The sequence below is a fragment of the Pinus tabuliformis genome, chromosome 5_2 (genome assembly GCF_031772625.1).
Source record: "Pinus tabuliformis cultivar Carrire ecotype Pingquan chromosome 5_2, CPIR1, whole genome shotgun sequence".
Lineage (NCBI taxonomy): Eukaryota > Viridiplantae > Streptophyta > Pinopsida > Pinales > Pinaceae > Pinus > Pinus tabuliformis.
Genome location: NC_142306.1, coordinates 761,005,898 through 761,019,518, shown reverse-complemented (window position 1 = coordinate 761,019,518; position 13,621 = coordinate 761,005,898).

The window sequence follows — 13,621 nt, the reverse complement described above, 5'->3', positions numbered from 1 at the left end:
GGCACCAGCAGTGGAAGATCAATTTCCAGATGAGCACCTGTTTGCTGTTGCTGTTCAAACACCCTGGTATGCTGATGTCACCAATTACCTTGCAGTAGGTAAGCTACCAAAACACTTAACCCCTAATGAACGTAAGCAGATTGTTCAGAAGAGTACTTGATTTTCGTGGATTGGGGCTATTTGTTCCACACAGGGGCAGACATGCAAATTAGGAGGTGTATTCGAGATGAAATTTTCGACATCTTGAAAGCCTGTCATGACGGACCATGTGGGGGACACTTTGCTGAAAAAAGAACAGCACATAAAGTATTACAGACAGGATACTACTGGCCTACAATTTTTAAGGATGCGAAGAAATTCGTTCAAGCTTGTGACAGCTGCCAGCGAGTAGGACGACCTGGTCAAGCCGACGAAATGCCTCTGAGGCCACAATTAGTCATTGAACCATTTGAACGATGGGCTCTTGATTTCGTTGGACCCATCAACCCATCATCAAATCAGAGAACATATATCTTGGTAGCCACATAATATGTCACTAAATGGGTTGAGGCCGAAGTGTTGCCTAGAGCTACAGAAGATTCTGTAATACAGTGCCTATTCCATTTGTTTGTACGTTATGGCCTTCTGAGGGAAATAGTTACAGATGGAGGACCACAATTTGCCGGAAATAAATTAGCTGCAACACTTAACAATTATAACGTTCAGCATAAAATTACTACCCCATATCACCCCCAGGCGAATGGGCAAGTAGAAAGTAGCAATAAGGTAATAGAATCAATTTTAACAAAAACCATTACTTCTCATAGGCGTGATTGGGCCGCCCAACTACCTAAAGCACTCTGGGCTTATAGAACCACATGGAGAAGTACCACCGGTTATTCACCCTATCAATTAATGTTTGGAAAACAACCTATTTTCCCCATAGAATTTGAAATCCAAACGTTACGAACTGCACAGGAAATTGGCCTAGATTTAAGTGAGGCACAAATTAATCGATTACAGCAGATTAATGAATTGGATGAAATAAGGCTCTCTGCATTACAGAATACAGCACTTATTCAACAGCAGCGAGCTAAATGGCATGATGCACTTATCAAGAACAAAGTCTTTCACAAAGGAGACTGGGCTCTGTTATATGACTCTCGGTTTCAGGACTTCCCAGGGAAACTGCAGACTCGTTGGTTGGGACCATACGAAATCCAGAAAGTACATGATAATGGGACCCTTACTCTGATCACAATCGATGGTTCTGGATATGCATTTAAGGTAAACGACCACCGAGTTCGTCTCTATCGCAGGCCACTCACTCGGGAATCCTTCTGTCAGCAGTTACGTCGAGACACTGATATGGAAATTTTAGGAGAGGGAGCAAAATCTCCCTCACCTACAATTCAGTAAGGAATGCATTTTTTTTCCTATAACTTGTACATAAGTTTTTGTATATACGTTTTCTTAACATTTTTTTGATCTTTCTCTTTTTTTTAACTTTGATTTTTGCATTCTGCGTGTAGCATTTGCCTGTCTTCGTGTTTCAGTTTTTGCTGTTCCTTTTCAAAAGGAACAACATTTGTGATGTTCTGCTGTTCCTTTTCAAAAGGAACAGCATTTGTGAGTTTTTGCTGTTCCTTTTTCAAAAGGAACAACATTTGTGAGTTTTTGCTGTTCCTTTTGAAAAGGAACAGCATTTGTGAGTTTTTGTTGTTCCTTTTTCAAAAGGAACAGCATTTGTGAGTTTTTGTTGTTCCTTTTCAAAAGGAACAACATTTGTGAGTTTTTGCTCTTCCTTTTCAAAAGGAACAACATTTGTGAGTTTTTGTTGTCCCTTTTCAAAAGGAACAGCATTTGTGAGTTTTTGCTGTTCCTTTTCAAAAGGAACAACATTTGTGAGTTTTTGCTGTTCCTTTTCAAAAGGAACAGAATTTGTGAGTCTTCGCTGTTCCTTTTCAAAAGGAACAGCATTTGTGAGTTTTTGTTGTTCCTTTTCAAAAGGAACAACATTTGTGAGTCTTCGTTGTTCCTTTTCAAAAGGAACAGCATTTGTGAGTTTTTTCTGTTCCTTTTTAAAAGAAACAACATTTTCTGATTGTCTGCTGTTCCCTTTTAAAGGGGACAGCATTCATGATCTTCGGCTGTTCCTTCTAAAGGAATGGCATCTTAACTATTTGTTTTGCATGGATTCTTCTCTGCTGTTCCTTTTCAAAAGGAACATCATTGCCATGTTTTTGCTCTCTGTGATGATTTATATTGAGGATGATTTTCGCCCATGTTCTCTCCAGTCTTTTAAGATACAGCTATGTACTTATGCAATGAACATAAATCACGACATACCAAAGTCAGCAGATCCTAAATCGCTATCTTTATAGGGCCTAGTATTGATAAGAGGACAAGAGGAGTGACATACTTACCTCTCATCTCCGTTGTCATTGACTTATTCCCATTGTTTTGGTTGGTTATCTTTATCATGGCGATTTCCCTAAAAATTTTCTTTGATTATTACTTAGGGATAAGAGCAGAGGATTTATATCTTCCTATTGGGATGATAAGACTTCTTCCACCATTCCCACTCTTAAGGAGTGCTGAACCATCCTTATGTGTAAATAAATAAGAAAAAGTGCTTTCCAAAAAGAAAAAATGAATATGGATTATTAATTGTCAAATGCAGGATAGGGGGTCTCATCAAGAGCCAGCCTACCATGATCATCAGGATGGAAGCGAAGTGGCATTCCCAGTATGGCCACCACACCAGGGATATGGTCCAAAGGGTACACTAAATAAACAAGACCTTGGAACAGGGGGTCTCATCACGAGCCGGCCTGTCCATGCTTCGCACCTTCCTTGTGAATGGCATTATGGCTACCTGGTTACCAAGCCAGCATAGTGGCCTGCATTTTGACAAAATACTTTTCAAAATATACATAAAGGATCATGGTTCCGGGGGTGAAATAAACAACTCTGCCAAGGTTATGAACACCTGTCGGCAGCAGAGCTCTGTTAATGGTATCGAAGTCGTAATGGTTACACCAATAGGTAGGATATTAATACTTCTTTGACTCTTATATCCTATGAATAATTCATATTTTATGTCCTGATGAATATATCGCATGAACATTCACTACCACCAATCATGGAAAAGGAACTGACAATGACCTCTGGAGATTTCGTACGAGTGGCAGACGTCCCATCCCTCGGCCTCGCATCATAATACGCAGGCTCTCATGAAAAATGCGATCCACCTTTTTGCCTCGATTTCGGTATTTCGTTGTCCATCTAAAACATGGCATAATTCTATATGCTGTTCCTTTATGACTTGGTTACACAATGGCTGCTGCTCCTCTATTTGACGGCTGGGGCAGCCTATCACATCACGGGGGGGAAGGTAATCTCATTACTCCACGAGTTACGTGTCAGCACACCACTCGGGGAAGATAGTGTACGAAGGTCTGGCATGGTTCAACGGTATGATAAGTCTATTTTACGCAAGTTGCCATCCACAATCCATTTTTGTTGCATGCTCTGTTTTTTTCGCGACGATCGCCCTCTCTGCGTCTCAAAACAGCACAGGTAGTTGTTGTTCCATTGGAAATTCTTAGTGGAACCATTGGAGGAAGGGCAATCCGAAGCGCACCTCAAGAATTGACAGTCTCCGCTGCTGCCCGGGAAATCTTGGAAAAGGCAGGATGGCTGAATTATTTCAGTCGCCTACAAGAATCAAACGAGACAGTGGTGTTGGAATTTCTGCAAAACTTGCAGGAGGACTACTCCATAGTAAGAGAAAGGCGGATAGCAGTCACTGATGATTTAATTGCAGAAGTCTCAGGGCTACCAGCCGCCGGACCAGTATGGACACTGAGTAAAGAAAGATTACAAAAGATTATGAAGATTTTCCAGGATGAAGGCCAGAGCTTGATAGTTAAGGGGAAGGGAGTTCTGCCAACAATGTTAGGAGAACCCTGGACCGAATTAGCAAAGATAGTGCATAGCTACATCACTTGCGAAGGAAGGAAAGACGTGGTAAGACCACGTCATCTTAAACTCCTAGCTGTTTTGAAAGAAAAATGTTCTGTAAATCTGCCTGCACTTTTAAATTCATTATTGCATGATGCGGCCCGAAGCCTGAAAAAGGCACAGCACGAAGAAGCAGTCGTTAGCCACCATGGATTGATTCGATTGATAGTGAGCCATAGTCTCACTCAACAGCAGAGCAGCTGGGAGGAACTCATTGCATTGATCGAGGGGGGATTGGCTGCACCATCCCCAAAACCTAAACATTCCTCTAGCACACCAGAACGATCAGAGAAACGCAGAGAATTGGCAACAGAAAAACATGTTGCTCCAAAACCTAAACATTCCTCTAGCACACCAGAACGATCAGAGAAACGCAGAGAATTGGCAGCAGAAAAACATGTTGCTCCAAAACGTAAACATTCCTTAAGTACACCGGAACGACCAGAAAAACGCAAAGAATTGGTAGCAGAAAAACCTGTTGCTAGTACACCTGAACAACCTGGGAGACCAAGAAAATCAGCCCGGCTAGCTCGAATACGAGGAAGGCTGGAAAAGATCCGAGAGAGCACCAGCCAGCCAATCGAGATTACAGACGAACCTCCGGAACCAGAAGGAGGACCTTCCGAAGAAAATACTGGACAATCTGGGGGCGAGGCTGAGCAAGCCGGAGAAGGAGTCAAGGAGGGAGATGTGCATTCCAAAACAGAAACAGAAACTGAACACTCCAAGGCAGTCACTGAGCAGGACAATCAGGAGGAGGAAGTAGAACAGCCAGAGAGCAGCCCGCTACGAGACCCTGTGGGCGAAGATGAATTGGCCACAATCCTAGCCAATATGGGGGAGTATGGCCAACCCTCCAGCCCAGCAGGTCCTCCCGATGGACCTCCAGAGGAAGACATACCTGAGAAACCACATGCGGAAAAGACAGGAGAAGAAAACCCGCCCGTTCATGAAGAAGAAATAAGAGACACCAATCGGGAACAATCTGTTCCCAAGACACCAGAAGAAATTTTAGACGGAGTAGGAGCAAATTTAAGGGCCAGTCATGAGCCCTCTACTGAGGCAAGGGAAATCAAGAAATTAAGGAGGAAACAGCAGAGGCTGTTGAACACTATAGCCCAGCTCCGACAGCAAATTCGGATTCTGAAAGCCAATCTGAGGATACGAAGGACCACAAGGAAAAGAAAAAGGGCCACTGCAGCAAAATCCCGTAGAATACGAAGACGAAGGACTTATAGCCGCCCTGTTGGTCAAAACCCTGCTGGAAGACCTATTGCTGTTCCAAATAACGTTGAATAACAGACTACTGTTCCAATTGACACTGAGGAATAGACTGCTGTTCCAAATAACGTTGAGGAATAGACTACTGTTCCAATTGACACTAAAGAACGGACTGCCTTTCCAATCAAGGCAGAGGGACAGGATGATGTTCCATTAACAGGGGAACCACAACAACCTTTCATTCGCGTTAAGAAAGAAAAGGAGAATAAGGAAATCCAAACAGAGGCACCACCCTCAGGGGTAATTCGGGTTCTGAACTCCAAACAGTATAATAAAAAGGTTCAGGTAAAACTCCCGGCCTCTACGGCTCTATGGAAAAAGGATCCAAAAACAAGAACCTTGCACAAGATGATGAAGCAAGCTCAGCAAGAAACTGAACAGCTGAGAGAACAAACAGTCCCCTGGGAGAAATATGAAGAGTTGCAACAGCAACTTTGGGATATTAGTCAGTCCGAGAGCCAGGCCTTCGAAGGCTAGCAAAAGGAGCAAGAAAAGATTGCCAAGGTAACTCGTCGATTAGATACTGTTGTTAGGCAGATGGACACTGTGTGTTCTTTGTATAATGACGTCCTGGCTTGTAGGGCCCCTGCTAAAAACTATGCTTTATTTTTGCTTGAACGATATTTACGATTAAAGATAAAAGCTGTCAGGGCAGGTGCCCCTATACAAATCAATACTGTTAATGATTTCATAGATTGTTGCAAGCATTATGGAGTTAAGGATCAAAGATTATTGTGTGAATTTTACTTGCATAACCTCGTGCTAGACCAGGAAACTGATTTAAATCCTGGCCCTTTTGTTTGGGACATACAATTGCAAGCCTTCGTTTCATTCGGGGTTAACCAGCTAAAATGGCTCAGGGCTTATAACACTTTTCAGAGACAGGAAAATAGCCTAGACTTGTGGGTGAGAGCCGAACCTAGAGACCTAGTGCTGTTATGGAGAGCACATAGGAACCTTATGAGAACCCCGGGTGTTATGGAGACATTAGGACCCATGCACGAGGACCTAATCTGACACAGTCTGGAATATTTTCTGACTATCAAAGACCTCGCCATCAATGCTGCAAAATTCCGATACCGGATTTCTAACCCAAACATCCAGCTCAGGGAACCGTTCAAATACGAAAATTTTGAGCTGGCTGCCAGCCGATTGAACCTTTATGGCGAGCGTATTTTGCAAGCAGGGCCATCCTGGTTAGGGTATCGATTTTGTAGTCCAATTATTTGGCACCCTGCACCCAAATATCAGGCCTTGTATGAAATGCCAGAAGGTCAAACAAATCAGTTCTTTGATGATCTAGTTGCTCATCACGGTTGTAGGCCTCCACACGAGGTCCCCTCTCCAGCCTATTCTCTTACCGCCTTGCATGTCAACTATAATGTTTTCATGAGGGCATGAAACAGGGTAAGCAGGGGGGTGTGTGGAGCACTGGAAAGGTATGTTTTTGACAAACAATTTAGTGACTTTTCAGTAACAATTGTAACCCTTTCTGCATCATGAACTCAAAGAAATAAAGAATTTTAATAGAATGTGTGAGAATTAGTATGGAAAGCTTAATCGCTGATAATTGTTATGTTTCTATGCTGGAAAAGGTGGAAATGAGGAGCGGCCGTTCAAAAAGGATAGACAAAGGAAGGATAACTGTTGTACCTCTAGAAGGGAACCAGATGCAAACGAGATCGAACAGATCGAAGCAGAACGACCTAGGAAAGAAAGAACGGTTATCAATTCGGTGGAACAAGGAAAGAAAAGTAAAGGGTTAACGGCTTGGCGAATCCCTCAAGATCTTTGATCCTGAGGGATCGTTGTTTTGCTTATTTCTGTTACCTAGATACCTCCGCCGTTCCTTTTATAAAAAGGAACAGCATTGTTAAAGAAAGGAGACTTTTGGATGTAATTTTAAGTTTCAGACAAAACTTTGATCATCGACTCTCACTGAGACTTGGCTTGCTGTACGTTTTTTGATGCATTAATATAAAAGACTTGGTGTTTATTTCATCTCTGCATCTGGAGTAATCTAAGGCGGTGTACCATTGGGAGCTAAGGGCCCGGCTCCGAAGGACACTTGATTTTGTATCATTATAATTTGATTTCTACGTGATTTTCTTATCTTTATTGCTCGGTAATCTGACATGCTTTTCATATGCTATTCCATGCTCTGTTACGTTTAATTCATTAATGGTTTCTTCAGGAGATTTATGTAGTGACTCCGTGTTGTATGAATGAATCTTTTCAGAGTTAATTGCATGTTATCAGTCTAAGCTAGCTATTTCTGTTACAGAGCATTTGTACTGAATATTACTGTTATTGGATTCATTTGAAATCCCAATTATTGGAATCCGGAAGTAATGTTATTCTATTTGGAAACATAGGCATATTTTCTTTAGTCATCAGATTGCTAGAGTAGCGTGTTGTGTGTATATATGATTGATGCTTGCTGTTCCATAAAAGATTGCTATTTTATTGCAGAATGTGAGTTTGGTTCAATAGAGTAAGTTTAGTTCTGACTCGTGAGACTTAGTTTATTTGATTGCTGTTCCATTTACTGATGTTCCATTTCAGATTTGTTGTTTCATTTCCTGTTTGCTGTTCCATTTTACTTTCTGTCGTTCTATTTACTTGCAATTGTTGTGTTGGTGTGAGAGAACGTCTAAGGCTGTAGTGAGCCTTAGCAATCGCTGCCTAGCTCCCAGACCTATGGTCCATGCTCTAATTTCCTTTCCATCAGTTTCTAGAGGGATGGGTTATCACTTCCACACCCTTGACTGATAAACTGCCGTGTGTGATTTTATTCCTTTAAAGTAATCTAGTCATAGTTTAGCATCCGTTTACTCTTGTATTTTCTGAACGCTATACTACTAAGCATTACTCTGACGAATAGCCTCGGATTGAGATACTCTTTGCAATAACAAAGCGTTCCCGGATTGACTTATTAATGTGGAATAACTAGAGGTGAAAGAGACCCTTGTTACAGCTCTACACCTGGCAGTGCTCCTGCGTGAAGCACTCCACTCCTTGTAGGATGGAGTAATTACAGAGTTGAGGGCCCGCGAGCACTGATCCCTCCAAGTGATCAGTGAAAAAAAAATCAACAATGAGCAGATGGCCTTACATTGGAATGCTACCATTTCCACCGAGGCTGAGGCGGCCAGCTAGAGAAATAATATCATACAAGTCATGGAGGAGGCCTGTAGAATAGTCTTCGAATTGGCCATTCCAGAGGAGGAGTCAGTCGAGGTCCACATTCGTAAATTGGCCTCAGGGGTGCACGACACTTAGACGGAGATGGCACGGGTTCAGTTGGAGCTGAAATTGTAGATTACAGAGCTTCAGTTGAGGGCTTAGCTTTCAACACCACCAAAGGTAAAGGAACAATGGGTGGCTGTTGTCACAGAGGCAATCGCGACAATGGAGAGTGCAGTAGCAGAATGCACCCAGTTGCTTGAACAATCATTTGAGGTCCTGACTAGCTTGCAGGAGGACCCAAACATCTAGAGGCTCGATACAAAAGTGCGCAAACTCCAACAACACTATGAAAAAGGTAAGGGCACAGCTCGAATTGTCACACTAACACAGAGGTTAGCCAAGTTGCAGGAAGCCAAGTAGTTGCAAGAACAGGTGGACGTAGCGCGACATAAGGAAGCATTGTTAAAGGCGTGACTAAAGCCCTAGCTGGAGGAAGAATATGCGGTGACAGGAAACATTGAAGGCAAGGTTGTGACTCTGCAAGCAACCCAACAGTAGCTTCAGGTTGATAGTGCAGGGGTAGTAACTGAGAAGACAGTCGAAGATGTGGAGCAGGTAGCAGCTCAGTGCACAACCAAAGTTGCAGTCATCAGGGTCGAGCTGGACAGGCTTCATGCAAAGATCTCCGCGCCTACTGAGTGTCTCGAGGGCAAGTCATGATGCTTGTGTTGGGGGCCTGTTGGGAGCAAGATCCCCCAAGGGCAGTTTTGGGGCTAAAATCCCATGTTTAAGTCAAGTTTTTGTAATATTATTGTAAAGAATCTACATTTTGTGGTTGTGGAGTGCGAAGTTATTAAGTGTCACAAAGGGTAGTCCGCCCTTACTTTTGTAAAGTAAAGTAAGTTGTAAGGGATCTACCCATGGTTTACGAACCATTGTATTGTATAAAAAGAGCTAAGATCTAAGTAGTTAGAGGCATAGAAGAAAGAAGGTCATAGCTCTAGAGCAAGAAGTTTAAGTCTTGGGTTATAGCATAGGTAGAGGCTCTGCAGCTAAGTTCACAGAGGCTTAGGGTAGAAGTCTGCAACTAAGTGCGTGGACCCCTACAGCTATGTGCGTCGGGTGAACAAAGTCTGTAACACTTGGAAAATATTAATAAAAGGATTTATTTTGCAATTTCTGTGTATTTTTTCTATTGATGGGTGTGGATATCTTTTGTATGAATTTCCTTTATCATGGTTATATGATGCATGAATGAATGCAATTACATTGAATAATTTAACGCAATCACGAATATCTGCTTACGCGATGATAACTTTAATTATTTCAAAAGATAAGAAAATCACTTAGGATAATTGATGAATCTGCATGACATGCTCCCATAGTAGCGTGAAAGTACCTGAGCCATAGGTTAGGACTGAGCGAAGGTCTACCGTATACTTTTGCGAAGGTATTGAAAGCCGGAATAAAGGGTTTGTATTACAATCCCTAGAGCAAGATCACCTACGTGAAGGCAGGGATAGAAGAGATCAAATGAAATCACAACCATCGCAGGGTGTGGAAACTTGGTTCCAACATCCCCCCATACTGCTTTGAGTGATACTTCGGTCCGCACTCCATGGATTGATGCCGAAAGGGCCAGCAGTGTAGGGATTTGTTTGGCTAATTAACATTGAACCTAGGTCAGGCCCCCTCAAGTCAACACTGATGTTGAGAGCCTGGCCTACTGATCACCTCTGCATAGTTTCTTAGCTAAGAGGATTGCTCAGTAGAAGAGGGCTTGCTCATGAAAACTGCACAGTTTCTTGTGTGAGCAACTGGTCGATTGACTAGAGGGCTGGCTAGAAATACTACACAATTTTTTTTGAGGAAGACAGGGACGACCACTAGGTGTCTATCCAGCCTGTATGTGCAATTTCTTAGTCAGTGCAGCAAGAAAGGTCTGTGGCCTATGCCAATTTTTGATGGGAGTCAGTCATGGGGTGACTGCTGGGTCAAACTCTCTAGTTTACCACCATGAAGGTTTATTGATCTACTTGCAGATAGCGTAGTTTGAAATGGATTGCTTGGTGCCTCTGTGGTGTTCTGGGTGGCAGTCGACGGAGTCGATGGTGCGGTGAAGGTTCATCTATTAGAGGGGAATCTGGACATGATAACTTCAACAAAATGAATAAGTGTGTGAACAAGTGAGAAGGTGCATACGTGATCTTGTAAACACACACTTACATGACTTGATGATGAGATGACTTAAACCATCTAGACACATATGCTCAACATGAATGACCGATGGTGTGAGTGACAAGCGCGACACTTGTGATTGATCTTTGGTCGACTGTGATGATACTTGTGTGATAGTGTATATGAATCCATGTGTGAGTGTGATAGATGTTTACATAGCAAACACAACATGTACACACGAAGCGAAGACCTTGTGTATGACCAGAACATGGTCGCAAGCATGACATTGACATCAACATGAAATTTTTTTTGATGGAATGATCAAACAAGGCATGTGCGAAGACTGACATGGGCTCACGAAGTGAACCCACATGTGTGCAGTCATCAAGTAAAACTCTCAAAGGAGGATCCAAAATTGGATGCAAGCCAAAATTTTGGAGGGTGTTGCAGCTACTACAACACTTGGCGACACACTGGTAGAACTCCAGCTTCTCTGTTTTTGGTTCATTGTCACCATAGGACCTGTTGTCCCTTAAGAAACCAATTTCTTGGCTGTGTACAAATTGTGCTTAAGGCATTAATGTTTATTATTCATGTCATTTATTTGTATGATGTATCCTCAAGTGAAGGACCTGAAGGGCCTAAATTTTAACCCTTAATATTTAGCTGATATCAAAGTCTCAGAATTCCATATGGTTGCTGGATATAAATGTTGAGTGAATAATGCTTTGAGAAGTTAGAGACAATATGTTGTTTTTTCACAGAAACTATTATTTGTAACTTAGAAGAAATGTAGAAGTAGGAAATTTAAGTACAAGAGTGCTCTTGTAAGGAATTTTAACTTCATTCACATAAGTAAATAAAGACCTGCAACTTGATTACCATACTTAAAGAAATGAAGACACATGATGACACATAACAGAGAAATTACAAAATCATACCCAACAATGTGTGGAAAAATCCTAAGTCTTTCATTAATCATCAATTTTACCAAGAATACAATAGCATAGCCTCCAAGCTCTTCAAAATTCAGACCTTTTTTCTATAATTTTTCCTCTTCTTATACATCATGGGACAGTTGGTAACTATCAAAACTGCTTAACTACCTTCTAACTATCTAAAGTAAAAGTCATTACAGAATATTACATTGGAGGGTAAAAGACACCTCATTCTTCTCGAGAAAATAAGATAACAAGATGTAACAAAAAATAAAGTATGATTGGTGATTGTTGCTTGATGTTCGGATCTATGGCCTTTGAAATTGCTTCCTTCATCTCATTTATCTTCTTCTCAGCAGTATTCCTGTAGATGTTCTTATGATAGCTAAACTGCTTTAACACAACAAAGTTGCATCTTTACAAAATTCCATGTGTGGACCTATGGGTTATGGGCCCACGTATATATCAGAAGCATTCTAATTGACTAAATCACAAAGAAACCCGACCAATCACCATCGTAGTTATTCTGCTAAAACAACAGAATTGGTTGATTTACGCAGAATGTGCAAAACCTTCAGTTACCACAGAACTAAAGGAAGTAAGAATCTGGTTCATTTTTTTATCGCGTCCGCCGTTTCCATAAGCCTTTACCTTTCCCACGGAACTAAAAGGAAACAAAACTGCAGTTCATAGACTTCTCGGGTCCAAAATTTATAATAAAACTCATGCACTTTTTAACGCGATATCCATCGGATCTCGTCCCTTCTTAATGAGTGGCTCTGATCAATCCATACTTCAATAGATTAAATCACATTCCATAAACCATCGCGTCCATTTTCTAGATTATACCTCGTCCTTGTTAACCACACATTTACTGTTGGATCTGAACCCTTCAAGCGAATGACCTCGTTTAACTAAGGTTTTAACTTAGTTTTATAATTTCTCGCATCCGATTTTGGAGTTATCCTCCGCGCTTGTCAGAATGCGATTACTGTTAGATCTGTTTCCTATCAATCGGATGGCTCAAATCTTCTCTTAGGTTTCTCACATTCGAAAGCCATCAATAATATAAAACAAATCACTTCTTTCAGACTTCCATATTCTCTTTTAAATCCGTTAGAACATAATATTTGATATTTTTATTTTTTGCGATAAAATTGAAAACAAAATTTAAATGACAATGGATGCTAAAAAATCTGGATCCACTTGGGGATAGTGTTTTTGCCACAGAAGCACTAAGAACCGCAGATTAGTGCCTTCACCTCGGGCATGGAGTCACATATTGCTTAGCCAATTTAAATTCTATGGAATTTGTACAATGAATTCACTGTAGTATCTACAATGACAAGATTCTTGTTCTTGAGAATTGAAAATAATGTTTGAGGTGCTTCCCATTGATAGGTAGTTGTAAAGTTTCACCATCAAGATTCTCCAGGAAGAATGTATTATTTTCCCTTGCTTCTATAATTCTAAATGGGCCATACCAGAGAGGATCAAACTTCCCATGTTTTCCCTTATCTTCTCTTATAGTATCCCACCTTAATACCAGGTCTCCAACTTTAAAATCAATTTCCTTGGCCTTTCTGTAAAAAATACCCTTCATATTTGATTGATACATAATCAAATTATCTCTTACCTTGTCCCTTCTTTCACTCAACTCAAATAGCTTATGCATCCTTCTTATCAGAGCATTGGGCTCTGCTTTTGCCTCCTGAATCATTGCAATCACAGGCTTCACAAGCTGACTTGGGAATAGAGCTTTAGTTTCATACACTAACTCAAAATGTGATTTTCTTGTAGACCTTTTTGTAGTCACTCGAACAACCCATAGAGAAAACTTTTCAAATCCCAGTTTTTCTGATTCTCTGCAATAGTTTCCTTAAGAATTTTCATCAATGTTTTGTTGGTGGATTTAGCCAATCCATTTCCCTGTGGATGATAAGCTGTTGAATGAGATAAAATAACATTATACTTTTGACAAAAAGAAACAAACTTACTTGATCTGAACACTTGAGCATTGTCTATTATGA